We start from the raw sequence: 21,266 nt of genomic DNA, 5'->3' as shown, positions 1-21,266 counted from the left end.
AGAAAAACTGGCAGGAATTGTTTTTGTAGACATGTAGCAGTGTGATCCCAGTACAGCCTGCACTGAAAGTGTCCTTTTGAGGATGGTGACTGCTGTCAGGCTGTATCTGTGAGGGTGGAGAGCGTCAACAGGGATGCAGTGTTGTGCACTGGATCTTGGGGCCATAAAGAAAGGCAATGCTAAAATGATGAAGACATTCCAGGATATATTCACAAGTGTCTCTATGGGTAAGAGTCAGCCTCTCTGGCTTTGAATGCAGAACCATTTTGATACCTGGAAGATTTTGCAGCTTTGTGAGCAGGTGAAAACAGGAATTTGGGTATGTGGAAGTCTCTTAGCAAAGTGCAAATGAATTAGAACTATTCTTACTTTCCCTTGCAGCGTTGATTAGGTCATGTTCTCATTGTATAGTCTTTGCCCAAACATGGGATCAGGCTCTTCACTGAAAGTTATGCAGTTTAATTTCTGTCACAACCATGCTTTTATCAGTGTTTTGGAAAAGAAGGGTATTTATTCATCATGTGTTGTCATCTGGATGCTAGAGTATAATGAAGGGCAATGGTAGATGAAGACAGAGTGATAGGGTAAATTACGATGGACTGTCTTGGGACATGACAGTGAAACCAGATTTTGTTTGTAAGACAATGAAGAACAATAGAACATCAAGAGAAGCATCGAGAGCAACGTGAAACAGTGGAGGTCTTTTAGCTTCCTACAGCCCTTTGGTTATACCTGAATAGAGTTTTTATTTATTTTTATTTTTTTTAATCCTCACCCAAGGGTACATTTGATTGATTTGAGAGAGAGAGAGAGAGAGAGAGAGAGAGATCAGAGGAATGATGCTCCAGCCAACTGAGCCACCCAGCCAGCACCCCAGGTGGTGTTTTAAACTGTAATATCTCACGGCCAGAGTGATGCTGGGTTGCAGTACAGGCTGTTTTGCACCTACTGTGTCATACCTGGCACACTATTTACATTTATCACATAGCTCCCTATCGACATTAGTCTTTGTGATTCTTGACCTATAAGTATGTCTTCAAACACCATATAGAGATCCTATGACTTTACATTACATAAATATCACTAGGTATGACCAACCTGTAAGTTCAGATGAAATCTCATTAACACTAATGCTAAGTAACTATGGTTCTTCTACGTCCATGCCTATTGGATGTAAGCACTAACCTTTTCATCATATCTACAGGGAAGTATCATATGTACAAGAGAAAAATAAATTTGCTCATGTTCGTTCACCATGCTAGACTCTTGAGGGAGAGAACACCTCAATGGCTGCAGTTGTTGCCTGCTGGGCAAGCAGCTTCCCTGCCACTCCACAGGCCACAAGGGCAGCTACCCCCGCTTGGCCCCTGCTCTGCAGGCCCTGCCAGATGTTGCCATCCCCTTTCAGTCCAGAGGTGGCAATGTTCCTTTTTCCACATTAGTTTCAAACTTTTGTTTAGGTACCAGAGCTCCACATCTCAGAGTTTTACAGGGAAATAGCAGGTTTAGCTTTGAAGCTAATATTCCTTCCTTCTGTGTTGTAAAAGCCATCCTTAGGGCAGTTTGACAGAACGATACCAGAGCATTACATTATTTATCATTTCTTTCTTTTATTTTCTCCAGTTTTTCCTGTCCCCAACTCTCACATACCTCATATTTCCTCCTTTCAGTGAAAAAGCACAAAAGCTCTAATTCATTCATTGGGCACTCATTGGAAGTGAAGATTGGAAGATGAACTTCAGTCCCTCAAACAGACTAGGGCACCTACATGTGGACTAGCAGATAACAGTACTAGATTAATACTACCCAGTGGTGGTAATAAACTGCATTTATTTTCATGTTTTTAATATTTTCAATGTATAATCTCATCCATATAGATAAAGTCACAAGCGTAATCTTTGTGAAGTCTCTGTTTGAAAAGCTGGGCTGTTCTCTATCTACTCTGGTAAATTCTGCCTACATGTTCCTTTCATGCCAGCTTTGGTTTATCACTATAGTTAAGCAAACATACATTCAATTGTTTACATCTCTTCTAAATGAGAGTTAAGAACATGCATTAATTTTGCCCCCTGATGCTTCTTCCTCTCTTCTCCAAATATGTCACTCTCCTTTAAGACTTGATTCAGGACTCCTCCTTCCTATAAGTCTTTTCTTGCTTAATCATGTCTTATTTTAGTTACCACCATTATATAAGTTCATTATTTTCTGAAAGGTTTTTTATTCTAGTCTCACTTTCTTGAAAGATATTAATCACTGTTCTTTTGGAGGGGTAGGAAGAGAAATAAGTGGTCAGTTAAGTTTGGGTAATTCTGCTCATTCTATTGCCCTTTTCATTGCACCTGGATGTATTAAAGTCTCTAAGAAGATCATCAAGAAAAACTACTTTAATTTTATATGCAATCCTATTAATAATATTAATCTTAATGCCTTAATATTTGTTACTTTTGTTCAGTGTTGCAGCTTTGTTAAGCTGCAATTTTTTTAAGAATAAATAAATGTCTTGTGTTTCTGTCATAACTCTCCTTGGTACCTGACTAGCTGAACTTATTCACTATATACTAGATAACACGTTGGGTTCTGGAAGTTCAAAGATGAATATTTTTGTAAAGATTTATAGAAGAATAAGCAGCTTTCAATGAACGGTATGTTGCTTACACTTAGCAGTTATTGAATAATGAGTGTTTTTGAATGTGATTTCTGGTCCTAACTGCAACAGTTCACCCTCTACTTCTCTGTCCCCATTTAACAATCTGTGAATCTTTTTTTCTATTGTTGTTATGCAACTATAAAAAGATTTGTAAAGACATTTGAAAACCAAGGCCATATTACTAAAACGTTACACAGAAATTTATCATTTTGTTTTCTATTTCTCTGATTTTGAAAAAGTAAAAACATAAATATAGGGCATAAATATACTTATTCTTGAATCTGGTTTATTCTTAGAAGTGGAAAATCTGTGGCAGGAAGAAACAAGGCGTTGTGAAGTAACCAAATGAGGCTTTAAAACAGTGTTCCTAGGAATCTGAGATGGCCAAAGCAAGAAGCTGTAGGAGATAGAAATAATGACAGGAAGAGGTGAATGAGATATTTTGTTACATTGTTGTCACAGGAAGTGGAGGTGCTATTGTCATTATTGAAGGAGTTTGGGTTCATTGGATGATATACAACAGGGCTAATTTCTAATACTCAGAAGATTGGTAGCTTTTAGATCCAAAAGGTAGACATTTAGAGTTCAAAAGGACCCCCTATTACTCAAGACTTTGTAGTAATAATGCTCTACCACACAGGATTAGAATTCATTTGGAGCTAACAGAAATATGGCATTTTGTAATTCAGCGAACACTTGCTGGATTCCTAATTGATGTCATGAATGTGTTAGGCTCAGTGGTGATGATGGTGTGTGTGGTGGTAGTTAAAAGTAAACAATCCTCTGAGAATACAATCTTTGGAGAGATGAAGGTTTAGTGATATATAGACAGTTTAAAAACATATCATGATGGAAGTATGCAAAAGAGTTATTATTACATAGTAGGGGAGAACAGCAAGTTCTTGATGAGTGTCTGATTTAGCTCCAATTTATTTAGGAGGATAAAGAACTCCTAAACAAAATGTTAAAACACACACACACACACACACACACACACACACAGGAATAAATAAAATAGATTGAGGAGGTGCAGGAAAACAAATATTAGGGTTGAAATCTTGGCAAGTGAACACACATGTTATGTCACAGAACACTGTGAAGAAGAAACTGCTTCTGCAGTTAGAAGAGTCTTGTAAAATATGGACTCCAATCATTTAACAAAGCAGAACTCTTCCCACATTCTATGGAGCAATAGTGATCTTGGGCATCAGCCTTGCAGGAAAACTCATGGTGGTGGTGGGAGACCACTTGCTGTGGCACAGTTTCCATGGAACAGCATGAGGTGTATTGGAGATTCTTACAGCCCACTAACTTCTATGCTCTTCTAATACACCAAGAAGAAAATAATACCACTGAGAAAAATATCCAGAATATATTTCTTATAAAATTTAATTCTAATGTAGACACTGAGTGGTTTGGATTTACAGATATAATTTTAAAAAATGTTTTCCTGCATTTGCAAGTCAAGAGTCTGGAATAGAAAGAAGAATAAGGGAAGTGAAACACTGACACAAATAAGGGTGAAGAACACTTTTTATGCCAGTGCTTGTGATAAGAAACACATGGGTCTGTCAAGAGGAGGAAACATCTTATTATAGCATGTGTGTCTGTAAGATAATCTCAATTTGGTGAAGAGGATTTAAACTAAAATTGGAGAAGGCTTTCGCATAACAAAAGAGAGAGAGAAGAGGTGCCAAATATTTCTAAGGAGGAAAATAACTAGAAACTGTTATCAGGCCTCAGATTTCTGTGTCTCAATTCCCAAAATAAAATTATTTGCCAAAGAAGAAAAACATTTCAGAAAAATGCTACCACCTGGCTGTCCACCAGGGTTGTCCCTGCTTGTAGCTTCTGCTGTTGCCTACCACAGGTGGGATCCCACTGTTTATGGCTACCAAAATGGACCAGGTGGGAATTGTTCTCTCCATGCCCTTTTTTGGAGAGTCTAATGTAGATTTCTGCCCATGTCCCCTGGAACTATGCTGAGGTTAGTTTTGTTTCTTAGTCCTATGTTTACCTTATTGCAGCATTTTACCTTTCTCAGGCAACTTAGGTCTTGGCAAGCCTCAAGCTGAATCATTCTTAGGTTTATAATTCAAGCACATGAGGTAGCTGTATATCTTAATAAAAACTTTAGGGGGTTTCTTTACCAAGATCATACCTGTGATTTTGAGTTCTGTGTTAAAAACATGAATATAATTAATTTAAAACTGAGGCTACCACATGTCTCTTTCTGTGGGGTCAGCCCCTGACAAACTGCCTGTGGTAAAATATAGGGAACATTCTAGAGATGTTTCTTGGTCCTCCCTAGCTGGTGAAGAGAGAAGTACTCAGTTCTGAGATGAAAAGAGTGTAGGAACTGGTGGTGATAGCGCAGGAAGAGGAGGGGGAGGAGAGAAGAAAGAGGAGGGAGGATTGCATAACTTTCTCTGCCACCACCCTGCCACCCTAGAGCTGAGCACATATCTATGTCTGGATCTGTCAAGTCAAACTCTCCTCTGGTTCTCCAGTTTGTCTCATCTCTACCCCGTCAAACTGTGGTTTTCCAACGGACCTGTTAGTTTATTGAGATCAGATGTGTCTTTTTAAGAAAAGTAGTAGATTTGGGAAGATATTTTGAGTATTTTGTGGATTCATAAAGACATTTGTACTCTAACCCAGAAACAAGAGACCACATTTTATCAGTGCTATAATTGAAATGTACAGGGAAGGGCAAGAGTAGGTTTATGATTATTTGTATGGAAAATAATACAATAACTAATAAATAACAATACAAGAATAAAACTCTGTGTTTTGCATATTCAGTTATAAATCTACTTTTGTCCCACCCTGTATATGAAAACAAATTTAACTAAAAATTATTTTATTAACATTTTAAATAATTTTAGAAACTATAGTTTACTCTATTAAAATGCAAAGGGCCAATATAATAGAATAGAAAATATTTTAGCCTTCTCATATTTTACCAATTAAAAGTATTTTGCATTCAGCAAACAAAAGGTTTAAAAGATTAAATCTATATTTTATTTCTAAGACATGAGTATAGAAGATGCTATGAAATTGTGCATTTATGTGTTTTTATAATGACTTGGGTTAGAGTACGCTAATGGTAATATTCACATTTATGAAATCTAATATTTTGTTTGCATATTTACTTTTTCTTTACTTTCTCTTATTACAGCATAGAGACATGGGTGAATCTGTTGATTATTATGGAAGTTTGAATGGACTTTCCTTTCTAGCTAAGCCTTCTAGTGGACTTCTAGAAACCCAAGGTCTTAATGCCAAAGTCTCTAAAGGTCTAAGGTCTTAACTAAGGTTTAAAATTTAATTTCAAAGGAGAGCAGATAAGACTACTAGTCAAGATGGAGGCATAGATAAATACAGCTCCTCTCACAACCACAGAAAAAATTACAACTAGACTTCAAAATGAAAAACATCCAGAGCCCTCAGAAAATAGAGCTGTATGGAAGTTTGACAACCAAGAATTTAAAGAAGCCACATTCATCAGACAGGTAGGAAGGGCAGAGACACGGAGATGTGCAGGGAGACATGGAGATGACATGTTTCATAGAGAGGCAGTGGCAGTGGTGGCAGAAAGGCCAAGCTGATGGATAAAAATTGGAAGGGGCACCTTAGGAGTGAGTGATCCATGTCCCCAGCCAGACCTCACAGCCCAGGGTTTCAGAGCCAGGAATATAAATCCCCATAACTTCTGGCTGTAAAAACCAGTAGGAGTTGAGGTGGCAGAAGAAACTGCCAGATTTTCAGGAGACTGTGCTTAAAATGCCTGTGTAGACCTATAATTATGCAATTTACAGGCGTGTTTTCTAAGACAGGGAGTCAAAGGTCTACCTAATACACAGAAACAAACACAGGGAGGCTGGCAAATTGAGGAGACAAAGAAATGCGGTCCCAATGAAAGAACAGAACAAAACCCCAGAAAAAGAACTAAATGAAATAGAGATGATCAACCTATCAGATGCAGAGTTCAAACTGCTGGTGATCAGGATGCTCAAAGTACTCACTGAGTGTGGCAAAAACATAAGGGAAGAAATGAAGGTTATACTAAGTGATAAAGAAAACTGTACAAGGAACAAACAGTGGAGAAGAGGAAGCCAATAATCAAATCAATGATTTGGAACATAAGGAAAGAAAAAGCATTCAGTCAGAGCAGCAGAAAGGAAAAAGGATTTTTAAAAATGAGGGTAGGCTTAGGAATCTCTGGGACAACTTTAAATGTACCAACATCAAAATTATAGGGGTACCATAAGGAGAAGAGGAAAATTGAGAAATTGAAGACTTATTTGAAAAAATAATGAAAGAAAAGTTCCCTAACTTTGCGAAGGAAATAGACATACAAGTCCAGGAAGCACAGAGGGTCCCAAACAAGTTGGACCCAAAGATGGCCACACCAAGATACATCATAATTAGAATCCAAAGGTTAAAGAGAAAGAGATAATCTTAAAAGCAGCAAGAGAAAAACAGAGTTACCTACAAAGTAGTTCCCATAAGACTGTCAGCTGATTTCTCAAAAGAAACTTTGCAGGCTAGAAAGGGCTGAAAAGAAGTTTTCAAAGTGATGAAAAGTAGGGACTTACAACCTAGGTTACTCTATCCAGCAAAGCTATCATTCACAATGGAAGGGCAGATAAAGTGCTTCCCAGACAAGGTAAAGCTAAAGGAGTTCATCATCACCAAGCCCTTATTACATGAAATGTTAAAAGGACTTATTTAAGAAAAAGAAGAAGATCAAAACTATGAACATTAAAATGGCAACAAATGTACAACTATCAAAAACTGAATCTGAAAAAAAAAACAAACTAGGCAAACAATCAGAACAGGAATGAAATCATAGCTATGGAGATCATTTGGAGGGTTATCAGCTGGAAAAGGGAAGGAGGAAAATGAAGGAAAATGTGCAATGATTAAGAAGCATGATTGGTAGGCACAAAATAGGCAAAGCACTTATATGCATTATCCATGGACATGAACTAAGGGGGGGATTTCTGGAGGGAATGGGTGTACCAGGCAGAAAGGGGGCAAAAAGCAATACATTAGGAAAACTGTATTAGCATAATCAATAAAATATATTTAAAAAATAAAGGAGAGAACATAAAAGGACTAGTCTTTAAACCTAAGATTAACATACAAAAGATTACTAAATTAAATGTATCCATGAGCATATATATCATTTCAAAAACTTAAGTGAAACCTGATTTTCTAATCAAAAGAGACCATTCTGTCAGAGTTGTGGCAAAATAAAACAGGATCTGCCAAGAGAGGTAAGAAAGTTTAAGACAGCTTTGTTCTCAAACTTCAATAGGCATAAGAATCAGCTGAGGATCTTATGGAAATGTGGTCTGTGTCAGTAGGGCTGAGGGGAGCCTTAGATTCCCTCCCTCCCTCCCTCCCTTCCTTCCTTCCTTCCTTCCCTCTTGCCTTCCTTCCTTCCTTCCTTCCCTCTTGCCTGCCTTCCTTCCTTCCTTCCCTCTTGCCTGCCTTCCTTCCTTCCTTCCTTCCTTCCTTCCCTCCCTCTTGCCTGCCTTCCTTCCTTCTTTCCTTCCTTCCTTCCTTCCTTCCTTCCTTCCTTCCTTCCTTCCTTCCTTCCTTCCTTCCTTCCCTCTTGCCTTCCTTCCTTCCCTTCCTTCCTTCTTTCCTTCCTTCAGGTTGGCAGGGCCAGCTGAGACTTTCAGGAAATGCCTATATCCCTGGTCCTTGCACCACACTTCCTACTATAGATGGGTTCCATGAATCCACTTTCTGTTTCTTTACCTCCCTACTGTCCAGCAGTTGGCGTAGCTTTTAATCTAGGCAGGTCAGAGTAAAATGTGATACTAAAAGGATAAGCTAAAGGATAGTTTTTATAAAAGTTTGATGCAGATAAGTCAACTAAAACAGGTCACATGCTCTTTCATATGCATTAGCTTACCAAGATAGCTCATGAGCTACAACAGAAATTATAAGATCATTGGTAACATATCTGGTTTTCTTGATAAAGGTAGGAAAGTCAAACTTTTCCACCAAACTACATGTTTATTATCATTAATATGTCACTTAGGAATTTGAAAACAAGGGAAATTATTACTTAGATGAAAAAAAATAAAGTACATAAAGTATAAATGAGTCAATACCATTGTATTGATTTCTGGCTTACCAAATTGAATGTATGCATTTCCTCTGATACTTAGTGGCTTCTCATTCCCTACAAATGTGTGAGTTAGTTGATGGAGAGAATTGTGCCTCACACTCACCCTGCACACCAGGGTCCGCTCAGTTCTGGGTGCAGAGTACCACTCGGACACCTTGATCTCGTTCAGACTTTACTGCTCTGAGCCACGCTTTCCATTGCTTTATTTTGCAACCAAGATGCCTAAGTTTAAAGCTGATCCTGCACTTAAAGCTGTGGTCCAGGGTGCACATGTATGTGGTATTTGGAAAGGAGCCTGACAAGGACTGTTGTAGAATTCTCTGGAAATAAATTGTCACTTTTAAGATTGTAAACCTGCCCTGGCTGGCTTAGCTCAGTGGATTGAGCACGGGCTGGGAACTAAAGTGTCCCAGGTTTGATTCCCAGCCAAGGTACATTCCTGGGTTGCAGGCCATAACCCCCAGCAACTGCACATTGATGTTTCTCTCCCTCTCTCTCTCTCTCTCTCTCTCTCTCTCTCCCCCTCCTCCCTAAAAATGGATGAATAAAATCTTTAAAAAAAAAGGATTGTAAACCTTTGCTAATTAACTTGTTAAAGTTATGGTGTGAATTTATTTCATTATTCTCCTTTTTGTGTACATTTAAAAATGTACATAATCAAAATCTAAAGTAAATAGGGAAGTATAACAAGGGGAAATTCTGCTTTCAAAGTCAAGCATGTACAAGAAGAGAGAAACTAAAATGGACACACAGATGTGCATGTATATTTCCATGAATAAAGTAAGGCATGTGTCTATAATTTGATAAAACTCTTAAGTTCAAAATCTTACAAAAGTATTTATCGAATATTTATTCCTGCAGACTAAAAAGGGTGAAGTTTTTAGTCTTATCATTCTCCCAATGTATTCATATGGTTAAAAATAGTCCAGCTCAAACAGATACTTTAAAAGGCTACCATGCCTAGTGAAATTTCCCTAATTATCAGGATAGAAAACAAGTCTTCAAGTTTAGCCCTTATATGGGCCCATGTGTTGTTCTGGCAGTACTCAGATATTGAACTTGATCTATCATCTCAAATATCAGCCATCAAGAAACACTGCGTGAGGGTCTGGATTGATTTGTACAAATCTAATACCTTTTAGTGAAGCAGTTCCAAGTAAACAGTTCAGTAAACATTTTTTCCACTCCATATCCGGGTTAAATAGTGTGTCTGATATGCCTTGGGTTGGGGAGATGGGCTTGTAGGTAGGAAAGATGCATGGCTCAGCACCCCTGCCCCCAACTCCTGCAGACCTGTGGGTTGGGTGGTTGGCCTGAGGGTACATGGAGCAGTTGATCAGCAGGTGAGCTTTCCGTGCACATGTGCACACATGTGACTGGTGAGGCATAGGCAGACACTTTGAGCCATGGCCCAAGTATTCAGAAGTTCAAGGAAGTGCAACATTAAATAGCAAATGAATATTCTCTGAGAGGGAGACTCATCAGAGAAAGTAAGTCTTTATATTTAGTAACTAACTGTAATGAAACTTTTACCAGCTTTTTGAACCACAGACCCTTATTTTCATTTTGCACTGGGCCCTGAAGATTATTTAGCTGGTTGTGTGTGTCAAGATGTGCATTAAGTTGCTGGAAAGGTTAGATGAGGTAAGGTATAGTAAGCATTTAGCAAAGGGTCTGGTAACATGGTAAGTTCTTAGGAAGTAAATTGTGGGCCCTCAAAAATACAAAAAAGATTAGGAGAGAAATCCTGGAAGGGACAACGAATTCTACCAGAATCACTGGTGAAGAATCCTTCCAATTTGCTTCCCATTCTCTCTCCCTTCAGTATGGGTGGCTATTTCTAGGTCATAGACCTAGAATGTCTTAGGTCCTAGAATGTTTCTAGAAACATTTCTTGTTCCTTTGATGTTAGAGATTTTTTTTTGAGGATTCATTAATCAAGTTTTCGGTATCATTATATAACAAGTGGTATGCAATGCAAGAGGCTATTTCTGAGAGTAGGCTAAAAGGGATAATTGGTTGAACAAATTATTTTCAGTGCCGCATCCAATAGTTACCTGAAGAGTATTAAACTACAGGTTAAAGAGGTAGCTCATGGAAACTTAGAGCTGGAAGGTGGCATAGAGAACCTTTGCGTCAGCCCCAGTTTCCTAGGTACATTTGTGTGTGTGTGTGTGTGTTTGAACTTCAAAGTAGAGCATGGCAGGAGTTGGATGAACCTGTGAAAAATTAGTCTCTCAGCAGAGAGAGAAGAAAAAGCCTTAGCATCTGGGAAGGGAAAATGGCTGGTCTGTTTTTGTGTATTAAGAATATTAGTTTAAAAGAAGTTTACATAACTTGTCAAGAAACATTTTCCAGAAAATTAAGCCTCTTTTTTCTCTTACCTCATTTTTGTCTTGGCCACTAATCCACGAGCAGTAAAACTCAAAAATCTTTGAGTATTACAGCCAATGAAATAATTCATGAATGTAATATGTTTGGTCTGGGGAAATCTATTTTTATCCATTACATGGTACATGGATTGCACTGTACTTTCTTCCAAGTAACTTTTGGAAGATATCTGGCCGAATAATTCAATATGACTAGCAGTTATTTTCTGGAGACTGCTATTGTTTTGACATGAAGCGCATTGAAAACATATGGTCTTTCATGTCTCTTGCCTTGTGTTTTCCTTGAAAATGTTTATATTTGCTTGTGGTAAAATGCATTAAGTTTCATAATTCTGAACAACCTTCTGGTACACAGATTCACTTTCAAGCAGTGCGGCTTTACAAAAATGATGAGATTCTCTTATATAGTGATGCATTTTCTGTTAACACAGGTGCTAATTTTGATCTTTCGTTTGCCTAATGTTTAAATTCCAAAACAACTGCTAGGATAAATTATCTTTATACCACCTCTACAATAGCCCAGAACTTTTCTGTAAGTTTAGCCAGAGTTTGTCAGCCTGCTCACAATGTGGTTTCTACAGTGTTCATTGACCCTTGTGATTACAATGGTAAACGTTTCCTGTGCACGTGGGGAAATGAAATGATTCGAATGAAAGGGTTTGGTTAGTTTGGTTTTTTGTTTTTTTTTTGTCACAGGCTGCCTATAAAAAGAACATTTTCTTCATACACCATGATAAATCTACTGTATATCCAGAGACAGCACTCTGTCTTTCTTCTTAGCATTTTCCATATTTCAATCAAGGAAGTAACAGCTCTGGCTGTGTTTGTCAACAGTGGAAATCCCAAGCAAATTTTGAAGACATCTAGATGTACATATTTCAAACAGGGAAATTATTTTCAGGTATATTTAAATCAAATCTCAATTAGAGACTGCATGCTAGTCGGTCAAACTGTATATATTTGTTATACAGTTTGTATAATAACTTTTGTTAGATGCATTATAAGCTAATAGAACATACACCATTATTTTTGTTCGATCATAATAAGTTAATAGAATATACACCATAAAGTCATTTGCATGCTTTTACTTCCTTAGTCTTTGTTTCAGTCAATGGCAAGTTCAGCCTAAAACTGTGCTTGGTGCTAACTTTGGAGCAGTCATATCATGCTGGTGATGGACTTCCTACCACACTAGAAATCTGAGGCCCAGTCACAAGACTCCAGAACCTTAGTGTAGCCCATGTGGAAAGTGTGCAACTTTTCTTTTCAAAGCCCATTGTAGTATTGACATAGTGAAATATTCCAGTTAGGTTTTAATTTCTCAGTTTATTAAAATTATCTGTTTTAGAGCACTTCAGCATACCAAAGAAAGATTTTAAGGGATAGCCTCTGCCCCAAATTTATGGCAACACCAATTAAAATATCATTATAATTATAATGTTTAAATGCTCATTTTATAATAAATGTAGTTTTCCAAAACACACAATCTTCCAGTACTTTGGACCAATTTTCAAAGAAAAATCATTTCATCTTTATTTGAGGTATGTTAGTTAAAGAAAAGTAAAACAGCTTGACTCGAAGCACTTTGGAATTCATTCAAGATTCAAATTGTTAAAAGTGATTCAGTCTGTTCACTGTCTTGGGTTTTTCAGAGATTATCCACCTGTAATAAATTGAAAAAACAGCAAAGACTGTATTGTTAGAACCTATTCCAGTTGCTCCGTTAAGTACTTGCTGGAGATCTTTTTCCCTGAAAAAGAAGGCATGGCGTGCCCTGTTTGTTCTTTTTGTTTTGAGAAGATAATAATAGCAACAAAGACACAATCATCTTAAAATATGTACAAATATTCCCATATGGATAGCACATGAATTCTCAAGGTTAAGGCACTTCGAAAGGGATTTTGACTTTGTGGAAGTTACATGGGCAGAGAGATGGGAGAATCAAGCCAATACTTATCAGTATGATTAAACCATTCTTGCCCAGGTTCTGACTGAACAGGTTCAGTCACTCACGGCCTGGGTGGAGTAAGCTAATGACTACAGAGGCTACAGGAGCAAAAGAAACCAAGGTGCTTCCAAATGGTTTAGTTTGATTAGTGTTAAAATTGGAGGACTCTGATCTTGAAGGGAATATTTAGTAGCATCAGGAATTTCAGATTCTTCTCTTAAACTTCTGACAAGTGCTGTGGTGACCCTGGCTGAGAGTAAATCTGATTATCCAGTTTCAAGGAAACTGTGAACATTTTATTCAAGGAAGAAATACTAGATTATGAGAAGTACATACCATAAATTTGTCAGAAATAATAGGCTTCTGTCTTGTAAATTCTTGATATTCTGGATGCCCTTCTTTCTATGATCTTAATTGCCTGAAATCTGTTTGGCAGGATTTGTAATCTCTCCAAGGGGTGGGCCATCCATCACACATCAATTAAAATGGTTAGTGTTTTGAACATGTTTTTGTTTTAGCAGTCAGATCTAGCCAGGAGAGCAGATTTCTGAGTCTGATATTCAGTGGTTTTAGTTTGAAAATTTGCAGATTAACAACATTTTTGTAGTGAAAGCTACAAAGAACAGAGTCAAAATTTGACAAATTTAGGTCAAATACATCAAAATACACTTTTAATTCTTCACCTTTGAAATTCTTAAAATTTTTATTATAAAAGTATTGTTGAGAATCTACTCTTTTTTCTTACTGTGAATTGCTTTCTTGTATGTCAGGATGAACAGAATTTAGTCCAGGAGGAAGAATAATCAATGTATCTTTTGGGGAAAAGCATTTCTGATTATTTCATTCTGTTTTAGATAGTAAACCTTTTCCACCTGAATGTAGCTGTGTACAAGGATGCTGGAGGCTGGCCCCATAATCTGCACCACCTTCCCTCTAACAGATTTGATCAAGAACTATAACTGAGCCAGAAAAACAGATTATATTGTATCCTAATTTGAGGATGTTTGAGTTTTATTTTGCAGAACCTTTGCACCACTGTCTGTAGGTTGAATGAGGAAATTTGACAAACAGCAAAATCCAGGTAGATGCTGGCCTCTCCAGAAGAATGAGGAGGAAGCTAAGGGCCTAAACTATGTACTTTGGACAGCTAAAGAGGTCTCTTGTGATTCTCTTGGCTAGTAAGAGATATTTCAAAAATCGTTACTTTGTTCTTAGGAAGCAATCTCCAGGCTTGCACTGATGAGAAGCCTTGGAAAATTGCCTTTACCTGATGGCTCCCTTTAATAGGTTTCATTCTGGAACCTAGTACTGGGGGAAATTAACAAAAATTAAGGTCTTTTGTGAAGGCAGATGAAACTTGTTTTCTACTCATCCCAAACGTACAATTTAAAGGAGTATAAAAAAGAATGGAACATTAACACAAAATATATGTTGCAGAATCCATTTCTATACAGTGTTATTAATTGCTAGACTTGGAAAGTTCTCAGTGCTAGAAATCAGGCTGTTCACCTTTTTTTCCTAGTGCGTTAAGAAAACAGGTCTAGGTCCTTGATGGTGTGGCTCAGTAGGCTGGAGCACTGTCCCATACACCAAAATGTTGGGGGTTCGATTCCCAGTCAGGGCACATTACCTAGTTTGCAGGTTCAGTCCCTGGTTGGGGCATGTATGGGAGGCAACCAATTGATGTTTCTCTCTCACATCATTTTTTTTTCTCTCTCTCCCTTCCTCTCTTTCTAAAATCAATAAACACATTAAAATTTATTTTAAAAAAGGAAAAAAACAGGACGGGGCTGATTTAGTGACCTACCTGCCGGGGCTTATATATGTGACAAGGTGTACAAGTGCCTCCACGGTAAACTGAGACTTAAATTCTTACCTCCCTGCCCAAGGACCAATTCTTTCCAGAGGTGGTTTCTTTGTAACAGGCCCTATAGAGAGGCCTGCCCATAGCCAGCAGGTATTGCTCACGTCTGAAGCATGGCATTGCGTGAATCCCTAAGTTAACAAGCAAAATGCTTATTTAAATAATCTTTTCAACTTTCAATAAAGTTTTCTTTCTCACTAAGTGAATAACTTTTATTCTGACTTCAGTACAAGTGAAGACTATTCATTAGCTGATTTTACTTGCTTCTGTATGAGATGTTGGTGTCATTCTAAGGCACCAAGTCACTGCTGAATTGAACATTCCAGTTTTACAAACGACCAGTGTTCTCATTGATTTCTTTACTTCTATGCGTAGCTATAGGGTTAAATATCTTGGAGAAGAGAGGTTGAAAATGGATTTTTTTCAATCAAGAGAGACATGCTGAGATGTAAGTGCTGACACTTAACTAGGCTTATTTACTAGCCAATTTTCTCTTTTGTCTGTATCATTGACTTTTGTGAGAGGTTGAAAATGCAAATGTTAAATTTACTAATGTCAGGAGTCTACGGCATCTCTAAATTAATTTACCTAGCAAAAGATCTTGTGTCAGAATGCTTTTAATTTCATGCAGTGCTGCACAATACACTGTCTCCCCTATCCGTCTGTCTGCCTGACAGTTTATCCTTCTGTTCATCCAGACTTATGTCAGCAGCTGTGGTAAGAGTACCAGTCTTTTACACAGAAACAGAACTTAGTCAATAGGCCAAAAGGGAGACGCCATCTGGAAGTTTAAGGGTAGGTATGTTATGTCCCTGGGCCTTTTGGTCCAAAATTCCACATCCAGTGACTGTCCTGATTCCAGAATCACTAAAAGGTAGGTTTAGCCATCACTGTATTTCTTGTTACTTTTGAGCAGCATTCGCATCACATGTTCTTGTTCTACAATCCTGTGTTTAGGTATTTCTTTCATTCCTGCAGCTTCCATGAGCTTTTAGTTGAAGCAAATTCTCAGTTCAAATGCATAGCAGCTCCTGACTGAGCATGGCTGTGCATTACACATTTCCTCAGTTAGGCTTCTCAGGGAAAGTAGGATCCAATGTTACCCTCATTTTACAGATGAGGAATCTAAGTTCTCTCTAATTCCAAAGCCCATGCTTTTTTTTTTAATCCTCAGCCAAGGATATGTTTATTGATATTAGAGAGAAAGAAAGAAACATCATATGAGAGAGAAACATCCATCAGTTGCCTTCCATACACTCCCTGATCAGGGGTTGAACCCACAACCTAGGCATGTGCCCTGACTGGGAATTGAACCTGTGACTTTTTGGTGTATGGGACAAAACTGCAACCAACTGACCCACCTAGCCAGGGCCCAAAGCCCATGCTTTTAACTGCTGTGCTCTGTTGACCTTTAGGAATGGCCCTACCTACTTATGTATGCATTTATGTATGCCCAGCAGGCAGCACAAACTCAGCATGCCCCAAAGCAAGTGATAACCTTCCCTGGGAAAATCAGCAAAAACTCCAGACTTGACTCACTTGTATTTCTGTTAGTGAACCACCTTTCTACCCTTATCTGAGATCTTGCTGTCAATTTTAATTGCTTATCTTGTCTTCCAATAAATAATTTGCCTAATTCTATCTCTGCAGTATCTCTGACATGTGACTTTTTCTTTCGTTGCCACTCATGCCACTGAATTTCAATCCTATTTACCTCTTACCTGAATGATGAATTGCCCATCTAAATGTTCTTTCTACCTCTGTTTTCCCCTTGCAGTTAATTTTATATTCCTTTCCTACATTTGGCTTCATAAGCACACTACCAACCAGTCACTTAAATCCTCAAAATATTTCAAAGCTTTGTCACTGTCTAACAAATGAATACCAGATGCTTTCAGCTGATCTTCATTGTTTTCTGATTTGCGTGTGTGTGTGTGTGCATGCGCGCGTGTGTGTATGTGTGTTGGGTAGAGGTAAAAAAACTCAAATACCTACAGACACTAGATACCAAGAAGATAATGTGAAGCAAGGTTTAGAACAACTATTGTCTTTACTATAAAACAACAGCATTGGTAATGGTGATGACTATCCTAGTCATAATATGAAATGGCAGCTGACATCTGCGCAGGCAACATGAAGTGCGAGATCTGTGGCCCTGTCTGATAGAGTCTATGCCCTGTCCAGAGACCCCCTTCCGGCCCTCTCCACTGCTTACATAGGTGGGAGTACAGGCCCAGCATTGCTATCAGAGCCTTACATTTTTCAAGAGAAGTTGAACACTTGGATTTTTTATGTGTGGTCTCCCACTACTGAAGTAATGGTAGCTAATTCAGATCTCTCTCTCCCTCCTTCCCTCCCTTCACTTTCTCCCTCTATCACTCTCCTACCCTCCCTGCCTCTCTCCCTTTTCCTCTCATGACCTCCATAGTCTTGCCTCTTTGCCATTGTTCTTGTAGTCTTAATCTATCTCCACGAGAGCCTTCTTTCACTCAGTCTATTGAAATCTTGCACTCGACTTCAAATGCTGTCCTCACAGAGTTTCTCCTGATCCTTTTACCCAGGCATCTTACTTTTTTGCAGCCTGTGAGTCATTTCTTTTGCAGTCCACTCTTTAACTCTGCTTTGAATATTAGCTGTTTATACTTACACATTCCTTCCTGACTATAAAATGCCTGAGGTGAGACCATCTCTGGAACTGCACAGTCTTTGTAAATAACACCTAAACGTAGCCGAAATGCCATAAATCTGATTTTGAACTTGCCAAGAGAGGGGAGGATGGATCTCTGTATTGGAGTACTTTTGTTTCAGTTTAGAAGTTGCAGCCCATCTGCTTCTTATCAAGAGAAGGTGGGTCCATGCAGTCCTCTTCTTCCTCTCATAGCACAGATGCCATCTCCACCAGGCCTGTGTGAACTCGCTTGTGTGGAGCAGAACATACCATGGAATCTGCTCGTGTTAAGGAGGAAGCGCACCCCTGTTGGAGGAGACCGTCTGTTACACGGAAAGTTGACCAGGAAAAGGCAACGGACTTGCTCATTCATGTTCTCATCTAGAGCTCTTTTCATTCCTTTTTCAGACACCATGTAGTACCATTCAATTTTCAGAGTCAGTATTCTGAGCTTGAACTTTCTCTATTTATACCACATTGCATTCTGAACTGCTTCTACTGATCCAATAACAGGCTGATAACCAGGCAGGCTGCGACCTAGCAAATAAGTTATCACAGAGACACTGGGAACTTAGTCATGCATATTGAAAACCACTGAGCCCAAGAACATTTTCATTGATGAATGATGAAGGCTTTGACATATCTATGCCACCATATTGCAATTTAAAAATAAACCTGCTACAATAGTTAGACCCTCCACTTTTAGATGAGGAAAAGACTTTGTAGAAAGTGGTATTCCTTTATTATCATGCTTAGGAGTACCCTAATGCTTGTGTTGCTGACTAACCAGGTTTTAATTATAGTTTAAGAAACTTTACTCATTCAAGGCTATGCCCTGTACTACAGGGTAGGCCAAGGGAAGGTTTACAGTTGTGAGTATGCAAAAGAAACACTGAGTTCATTTTGTATTATTGTTGATTAATTATTTTATTATTTTCCATCCGAACAACCATAAACTTACTTTTTCCCCACCCTGTATATTCTCGTGAGAAGAGTTTTAGTTGTGTTTATATCTAGCATAATAAACATCAAGGGACTACTAAAGTGTTTAGCATTATAATAATCATTCAAAGATTTAAGGAAATCTCAAAGAAAAATATTCATTTCCCAACCACCTATTATGTAATTGTTAATTTGATTTCTTGTTTCCTTGTAGTATTTCTCTAAATCTGCCAATACCTTTTACCTAGTATGAATCGTACTTTATGAAAACTTTTGCTGAGCTACTATTTCATCTTATGTTACATATTTATTTCTTAACCTAACAAAAATGATCCTCTGATATTCTAGTAGATTGTCGCCTCTTTTAATGGAGAGTGATCTAGAGGTACAATAGAACCTAAATATGTATATTCTGAGGTATTTGGTTTTGGGGGGGGTCAAGAAAAAATCATAAAATTATAAAGCAACAATGATTTCACCAACCATAAATATAAGCTATTATTTCAATGGCTTACTATTTGGCAATGCTAGACATGCAATCTGGGAAGAGTATGCAAAATAGGGATTCATATAGGAATTGAAGAAAACTGTAAGACAGATGCTGACCAGTATCCATCATTAAATGGGTTTAACTTGTATTTATGAAAAATTTGACTGCTCTTAAAAAAAAATTGGCACTGGTGCCTTATCAGCCAGCCAGGAGTCACATGTGGTCTGGGAGGTTTCCTGAGAGAACACTGGGAATTCTCTGACATGCAGATGCAGACGGGGCTGTTCCCCCAGCTTGCTAGCTTTCACTGTCTTGCACAGAATTGCAGTTTTGTGCCTTCAGTTAAATAGGCTATGGATTATATTTTTATGTAAAAAAATTAACTCTCACAAAATGGACAAATGACTTACAAAGATTTCAAGAAAGAAGCAGAGCATTGAAAATAACACTGATAATGCAAGCCAAGCAAATTTTAACACAAAACTTCCTTTGCATGATTAGTTGCTGATAAGGAGAAATAACAATCATGATTTATTTTGATATATTATTGAACAGTGTTTTATATTCTCAGTAATTCTGTTCTACACTGTTTTTATTTTTATATTTTATTGATTATGCTATTACAGTTGTCCCAGTTTTTCCTCCCCTTTATCCTCCTCTGCCCTGCTTTACTCTTTTTAAAGGCTGCCCCTTGATCTTCAGTGTGATGTGAGGCAAAGCAGAACACCTGTGCTCGTGGCCAGGAGCAGCTTGTGGCCAGGAGCAGGAGGCTGTGAGCAGTGAGCCTGGGGACCTGAGCGATAGAAGGGGTGAGACGAGACAGCTACACTAGGGATCTCGGAACTGAAACTGGAGGAGCCACGTGTTGAAGGGACTCAGTGCAGCCAACATGGGTGATATTATCTGGGAACTAGAGAGGTGCTCATCTCTGCTAACCCTTCTCTCTTGCCTTGGTACTTTATAACTCTCTCCATCCCAACCCCAATAAATAAAGAACAGAAGGAAGGAGAATGAGAAACTATGAAGTGACAGAGCAGACTGCAGCCACCTGGTGGAATTTAGGGGCTTAAAACAGAAATTACCGTCATTTATAGAAAATAGACTTTTTATGTAGCCTGAAAATGATGCCAGGCCCGTTATGCAGAGAGCAGTTTCAGTTCCTCTTTGTTTATTTTCCTGTTTTTAGACAAGTTGTTCCCAAACCTGTCTACACATTGGTGTCACCTGGGGAGCTTAAAAAACTACCCGTGCCCATGCCCCCTATCCTAGAGACTGTCATTTAAATTGATCTGGAGTGTGGCCTGTTCTTTGCAATGTTAATAAAATTATCCTAGGTGATAGTTTTGTGCAGACATTGGTTTGCTCTTACACAAGAACACTTGGGTTTGGTAATGCGCTTGTGGATTCTTGAAGTCCAGATTGCTAAAAAGCATTACAGCACTGTGCTTCTCTTATCACAGCACACACCACTCTGCAATCCTGTTCTCCATGTGCTTGGCTGCACCCCCCAAAGGCCTGTAAGCTACATGAAGGGCCGGGCCTTGCCATTTTTGTTTAGCAAAACTCTCTAGCATCCAGCAGAGTATAGAGCATGTAGAAGCTACAGAATAAATATTGCATGATTGAATGACACATAAACCTTTGCCTTTGTTTCCTATTCAATATACCCCACTCTCAGTTCCTCTTGAACGAGAAAATGCTCTGGCTAGAAACGGATGAGTCACGATGCATGGCTACAGAGCAGCCATGTGAGGAAGCAGATGCACACATGCCCCTCAGCAGAACTTCCTGACATCACCAATTTAGAAATTAGGTTGTGATCAGACGCCAAGTCTGTTGTCATAGCCTTCTTAAAGATCTTGGGAAAGGACATTTATGCGCTTTCATTTCTGGAGTTAGTGAAGATCATACTTTGCAGAGTGAATAATTAGCTACATAATTACAAACAGATTTTGTAGGTTGGTTCAAACTTATGGTTTTATGTTTTTATTTTATTTTTATATTGGTCTTCCCATGATATTTCATTGACATTTACTACACCTCTAAATTATATATTATTTGTTCGGTGGCCAGGAATTTGATTGATCACAGTAGCAATTTTAAATTTTACACTTCAAATTACTGAGTGCAACCCATAATGTGCCTAAAGCTGTGCTTTTCTGTAAT

The sequence above is a fragment of the Phyllostomus discolor genome, chromosome 4, assembly GCF_004126475.2.
Source record: "Phyllostomus discolor isolate MPI-MPIP mPhyDis1 chromosome 4, mPhyDis1.pri.v3, whole genome shotgun sequence".
NCBI classification, from domain to species: domain Eukaryota; kingdom Metazoa; phylum Chordata; class Mammalia; order Chiroptera; family Phyllostomidae; genus Phyllostomus; species Phyllostomus discolor.
This window is presented reverse-complemented; position numbering follows the sequence as displayed.